A 7,445-nucleotide genomic window follows, 5' to 3' on the forward strand; every position below is an offset into this window, starting at 1 on the left:
AGGAAAATGTGTAAAAATAATGAAGAACTCAAGATCCAGCTCCCACCTTAGTAAAACAAACAGACAAATGTATACTACTATTTTGTTGCAATAAAAGACATTGAATTTCTATCTTCAAAGCTGGTACATGAATAAACATCAAAGACAAACTTTGTTGTTCCATGAGTGGTAATAGCAAAACTCTTGGGCTGTTAATTCATTTTAACTTCTTTCTAAATTCTTTCCATATATTAGAAATAGCCTTTGCCCCCTCTATAAATCACACAATATAATTTAATCACAGAAAACTACTTAACCACATTGTATTTTCATAATTTACAAGTTACAATGGAATCAAATTACAATTAGCTTTTTAAAAATATTTTGAGTTAAATACAGCAAGCATAATGCACAATGGAGATAAAACAATATATGTTTGCCTGTGATGAAGTTATGCGAATGTGAAGCACTTATAATCTAGAAGTATCAAAATGTCCTTGTGGTTGTCATCTGAACCAGGAAGAGGTCTGCCTGATTCCACCAAACATTGAATAAGAACCCTTCGAAAAGCTTTGGTTGAGTACTATAAAAATGTAGCAATGTAGCTTGATATTGTAGAGTGGGCTTGTGTTTGGGTATGGTTCTGACTTGTTTCCCAGCTCCAGCTATGGATCTAGTACCACTGAGTGGATCAGTTAGCCAAATCAAGAGCAATTGGTTCCTCACCATGGCTGTGTACCATATTGCACTTGTGTGGGCATCACATCAGGTTATTTGTTGCTAATTAGGTTAGACAATGAGTTGCTTGGACAGATCTTGGTCGTTTCCCCTAGTCGCCCATTTAGCACCTTCTGGCACTAGACACGCTGACTGTCTGGGGACTGACTCTCTCGTGGCTTCCAGCCATGCCATTCCATTTTACGCGTCAGCTGCGTATGGAGTCTTCAGCAATAGGGTCTTACCACTGGCCTTTGGTGGGTCATCAAGTACTCTGACAGAAGTCTGTCATTGTTTTGGGAAACCTTGTAGGTTTCTCTGATCAAAAGCTCATTGTGGATGGTAGGCCCAAGCTGGAAGTGGGGGTTACAGGTCAGTGTCCATTAAGAAATTGAGGAGAAACATAACTACTATACAAGAGTTAGAGAGGAGAGAGATAGCAGGGAGAGGGGGAGAGGGAGGGAGGGAAGATGTAGGAGATTTAGGTCAGTCTTGATCCTACCTTCTCCAGTGTCTTGTGGTTCAGGTGTTTCCTGTAAGGGTCTAGTGAAGGTTCAGCCATTTGGTCTGTCTTTTAGGAAGTAGAATTTGATGGTACCATTGCCGTTTGGGTCCAGATTACTGTTTTCCACCCTTCGATGCCCTCCCCGCCCTCCCATCCATCTTATTGTGTAGTCCATGAGGTGCTTGCTGGGTATGTAAGGTATCTTGGGTAGATTCAGGTTAGGTGTTGTAGATGAGTGAGACTATGTGTCGATTTTTTTTCTGTGATTGGGTAAGTTCGCTGAGAATGATCAATCACGGGGTATCAGAGGACCTACACCTATCATACTGTCTATCAAAAAAGTAAGTGTTATCTCAATTCTCCGGGTGCTAACTTACTCTCCGTTGGAGAATCTGCTTTTCTTTTCCAGATAGATGCAGATCCTAAGAAGACAGCTGCCCCAATATACCTCAAAAGGGGCCCAACTGAAACTAAGGACAACTGGCGAAACAAGCAAGGGTGATGTTTTCCTGTGAACTGGATACCAGCACAAAGGGGAAGGAGAACAACGCAGAGAAAAATCAACTCCTACCAAATCAGAGAGCTAGAGCCTCAGAGGCCCCCAACACCTCAGCACTGAAGCAGACCAAAAATGAACCCAACATGGCTCAGGGAAATTTTGCAGAAGAGGGGGCGGAAAGAATGTCAGAGTCACATGTTGGGTCATGATTTGCAGAGACATTTGTCATACCAATAACTGGGGGCTAACTCCACAATGCACAACCCATTTACATCAACAAGGAGGGTCCAGTGGGAGGTGTAGATGAGCCTAAACAATGGTACCAAACTGCCTGTATTTACTGAAAAGAAAACTAATAAATTAAATTAAAAAAAAAAAGAAATGTGCAAGTCACTGTCTTAAAGGCATCCTAAAATAAAGTGTGCTCAATTCACTGTCAAAAAAAAAAAATGTAGCAATGTGTAAGTAAATTTATTAAATTCTGCTTCAAGTTTGGGATACTACCCTATAAAAATAGCATATACCTAATCATAATTATGGGAAAATCTTTCCTATAAAGAAATGGATTTTGTCTTTGTCTTTTTGCCAACTGTCTTTTGTGTGTTTGTTGGTTTGTTTTTGAGACAAGGTCTCATATGTTCCAGGCTGGCCTTGAATTCCATGTAGCTGAGGATACGATGGACCTTCTGACCCTCCTGCTTCCACCTCTCCAGTGTAGGTTCACTGGTGTGCAACCACACCCAGTTCATATGTTGTTGAGGACTGACCCCTGGCTTCATGTATGCTAGGCAAGCACTCTACCATTTTAACTACATCCTCAGCCCTTTCTCATTTTTAAAAGTTTTATTTTTAAATTTATTTTATTTACTTGTGAGAGTGAAGTGGGGGCGGGGGAGAATGGGCATGCCAGGGTTTTCAGCTGCTGCAAACGACCTCCAGATGCATGTACTACCTTGTGCATTTGACCTACATGGTTCCTGGGAAATTGAACCTGGATCCTGTAGCTTCAGAGGCAAGTGCCTTAACAACTAAGCCAATCCTCCAGCCCACTTTCTCCTTTTTTTTTTTTTTTTTTATGGATTTGTTATTCTTTATTAAATAGAGTACACTTGAGAGTTTTTTTAAGCAATAAAACAATATGGATACATTTATAACATCCTTGTGAAAGTAAAAGTAGTGTATTAGAGCCAAACTATAGGCCTAGGAATAATTTCAACTACCATTGTAATGGTCCCTCTAAGAGAGACCAATCTCTGAAATATGGCAGTAACAATGGAAAGGGTAGAGTTAAAAGATGTGTGTGTGTGTTGCTATGTGTCAAACCCAGGGACTTATGCATGCAAAACAAGGATTCTACCAAGGAAATCCATACTCCCCACCTGAAATATATTTAGAAAGTATAAGCCGAAGTATTTTTTTTATTTTTATATATTTTTTATTTTAATTTAATTTATTAGTTTTCTTTTCAGTAAATACAGGCAGTTTGGTACCATTATTTAGGTTCATCTGTGATCTACCCCCTCCCATTGGACCCTCCTTGTTAATGAAAATGGATCGTGCATTGTGGAGTTAGCCCCCAGTTATTGGTATGATAAATGTCTCTGCAAATCATGACCCAACATGTGACTCTGACATTCTTTCCACCCCCTCTTCTGCAAAATTTCCCTGAGCCATGTTGGGTTCATTTTTGGTCTGCTTCAGTGCTGAGGTATTGGGGGCCTCTGAGGCTCTGGCTCTCTGATTTGGTAGGAGTTGATTTTTCTCTGCGTTGTTCTCCTTCCCCTTTGTGCTGGTATCCGGTTCACAGGAAAGCATCCACTTTCTCCTTTTTTAATGGCATTTGCTTTGATGTTAGCAATAACCTTCCTACAGTACTAGCACATTTCTTTCTCATGAGGAATTTCTTCTCAGCAAATGCAAAAGTAGACAAATATCTCTTAGTTCTCATGAGATACTCGTAACAAATATGTATGAAAATCCTTTTGCAGATGTTAAAACCTCATCAGTCATTGTAACTTTAAGGATTAGATGTAGTTCCTTTGAATTTTCATTACATATTTTTCCTAATATAGTTTCAGAAACCTTTATTACATGTCAAATATCATTATCAGCAAGCACATTGGCCATATCTACTTTATAACTCAAAATATGGGAAAATAATCACTTTAACATAAACTGTGTTTTGCAAATATATCATTCCATGCCAAGCACCAAACACTAACAGGTGTCATCCATTTACTATCTTCATTATCATGATAGCTTAATACAGCATTTTCTACATCATAAAAATAAGACATTACAAATATAACAACCTACTTAGTCTGCATTCACCATTTGCTTATATTGTTTTCTTTTTTGCAGTTCCAGGGGTTCCATTTGACTAGCATGCTATAGGCAAATGCTACCACTGTGCTATAATGTCTAGTCTTTTCCCTTAAATATTATCTGACACTATTAAATAAATAATCCTAAGCAATTGTAAAGAACATAAATAAAATAAAAGTTGTCTATAGTGTGGCTGACTAGCTGCGGGCAGAATTTCTATCCATAGAAAAGAGGTTTTTTAAATGAAGATGGGGCACCGTGATCAGGATGAAAGCCTGTGCCGTCATGATATGATCTCCCAGGCTGGAAGGAGTACTGGAGCACCAAGTTGAGCAGAGGCGTCCCTGGGTACAAGAGCAGAGGGAGAGGACACTGGAGCCAGAGGAACACAGGAGAGACAGAGAAGACATTGTCTTAAAAGAAAGCAAGCCAAGTGGGAGTTTAGGGAGAAGTGAGTGCTGAGGAAAACATGTATTTTCTTTAAACAATGGCAAACAGTCCTCAGGCCAACACTTTATAATTATGACTCTTTCATTGCAATGTTTTCTGTGGCTTTTCATATACTTGGAGTTGTATTTCTTTTCCGTTTATTGTGATACTTTACATAAACTCTTAGTAATTTTAGTTACTATAGGTATTTCCTTTTTTTAAATTGTTCCAGCAATAAAACTTTGAAAATGTAAGCCATGGAAGTGAGTTTTTGAGAGGGAAGGTCTCTCATCAGTTCTTCACTGTTATTGTAACTGTTACTGTTATAATCTCAGTCGTTCTCCTTTACTGACCATTATTATTTTCAATTCATCCAGGCATAGGATTACAGATGTCCTAAATAAATTTAATAGTGAACAGATTATTGAACAAAGTGTCAAGTCACTAACTTTAAGGCATTTATTAACTGTGAGAAGGTTTTAATTGCTATAATCAATATTTTATCACTTTTTAAATTTTTTTTTTTTGAGGTATGTTCTTACTCTAGCTCAGATTGACCTGGAATTCACTCTTTAGTCCCAGACTGGCCTAGAACTCACCTAGATCCACCTACCTCTGCTTCTTGAATGCCAGGATTAAAGATGTGCACCACCAGGCCTGGCTATAATCAGTGTTTTTGTAATATTTTTATGAGACAGACAGACAGAGAGAGAGAGAGAGGGAGGGAGAGAGAGGGAATTAATTCGTTGCTAGGGCCTCCAGCCACTGCAAGCTCCAGATGCATGCTCGACTTTGCTTGTATGTGTGACCTTGCACACTTGTGTCATACTGTGCATCCGGATTACATGGGACCTGGAGAGTCAAACATGGGTCCATAGGCTGTGCAGGCAAGTGCCTGAACCACTAAGCCATCTCATCAGCCTTTTTTAAACAACTGGTACTTATAAAATAGCATAATGTGCTGATTTTCCTATCTATATCACCTTCATTCATGCTTCTATTTCTCTTCCACAATGAGAAACAATAGTTCCAAGATCTGGTATAGAATCAGGGCTGGAGAAGTGACTCAGCAGTTAAGGCATTTGCCTGTGAAGCCAAAAGATCTAGGTTTAACTCCCCAGGACCCACGTAAGCCAGATGCACAAGGGGCATATGCATCTGGAGTTCATTTGCAGTGGCTATAGGCCCTGGCATGCCCATTCCCTCCCTGTCTGTCTCTCTTCTATCTCTCTGCTTACAAATAAATAAATAAAATTTTAAAAATAGAGTCATAGAAATGGGCATGATATACAGAATAACAGAAGTAGTTATTCTGCTAGTCTAAGAATACTGCCACAAGGTGCTGGGAAGATAGTTCAGTTGGTAGAAGATATGAGTGTAGATCAAAAACAAAGGAAAAGAAAACCTACAATTTTTCATGCTTTTTTATTTTTTTTAGGAAAATCACATTGAGACCTTCACACTCCTCTTCCTTGGTCTGGCTACACATGTGCATATAAACTCAAAGTTCACTGATTCTAAATTCTAAAATCTTAGCATATTGTAGTATTCTATTGCTATTTTGAATCTTAATGATGTAACTATGTTCAGTTGTAGTTATTAGGTCTCATCTTGATCTTTATATCACCATTATTATTAAATGCATGAGATAAATTATTAAATTCAAATACCTGGGATTGCTGCATATTCCAGTATTTAAAGTTTAAGCTGTAACTACTACATAATTATTTTAAACATTTCATCACAATTATTATGTTCTCATCAAAGCCAAAGAAAATGATTATGAATAACACTTCCTATTGCAAAAAGGGAAAGTGGAGGCTTGGGAGATAATTTATTCAGTGAAGTAATTGCTTTGCAAGATGAGGACTTGAATTCTCCAGAATCTACATTTTTAAAAAAAATTGTTCATTTTTTGGGGCTGGAGAGATGGCTCAGTGGTTAAGTGCTTGCCTGTGAAGCCTAAGGACGCCGGTTCGAGGCTCGGTTCCCTGGGTCCCATGTTAGCCAGATGCACAAGGGGGCGCACGCATCTGGAGTTCGTTTGCAGAGGCTGGAAGCCCTGGCGCGCCCATTCCCTCTCTCTCCCTCTATCTGTCTTTCTCTCTGTGTCTGTCACTCTCAAATAAATAAATAAATAAATTTTTAAAAAATTGTTCATTTTTATTTATTTATTTGAAAGTGGCAGACAGAAAGAGCAGAGAGAGAGAGAGAGAATGGGCACACTAGGGCCTCCAACCACTGCAAACAAACTCCAGATGCATGTGCTACCTTGTGCATCAGGCTTACTTGGGTGCTAGGGAATCCAGCCTTGAACCAGGGTCCTTAGGCTTCACAAGCAAGTATTTAACTGCTAAGCCATCTCTCCAGCCCCCAGAATCTACATTTTTTAAAGTTTACATAATTTATTTATTTATTTATTTATTTATTTATTTATTTATTTATTATTTTGGGGGGGGTCAGATAGAGAAAGAGAGAGAATGGGTGTGCCAGGGCCTCCAGCAACTGCAATTGAAATTCAGATGCATGTGCCAGCTAGTGAAACTAGCTTACATGGATACAGGGGAGTAAAACCTGGGTCCTTAGGCTTCACAGTCATTTAACTACTAAAGTTATCTCTCAAGACCAGAATATACACTTTTTTAAAAAAGCCAACTGTGGTTGCACATGTTTGATGTTTATAAGTGTTCGTCAAACCAAGGAAGAGACCAGAGGATCCCAAGTGCTTGCTGGCATGCCAGCCTAGTTTATGTGGTGAGCTCTAGGTCAATGAGAAGCTATCTCAAAAATGTAGATCAGTGTTCTTGAAGAACCACTCCTAAGGGTATCCTCTAGCTTCCACACACACATGCACACATCCACACCCCACACACACATGAAGGGAAAGAATGAAGAAACATATATGTAATTCACTCATTTTTATCTACATTTTTTCAGTAAATTGAAGAATGAAAGTTGGACTTTAAAAATATATGTCAGGATAATCTACTT

Source organism: Jaculus jaculus, chromosome 1 (assembly GCF_020740685.1).
Source record: "Jaculus jaculus isolate mJacJac1 chromosome 1, mJacJac1.mat.Y.cur, whole genome shotgun sequence".
NCBI lineage: Eukaryota > Metazoa > Chordata > Mammalia > Rodentia > Dipodidae > Jaculus > Jaculus jaculus.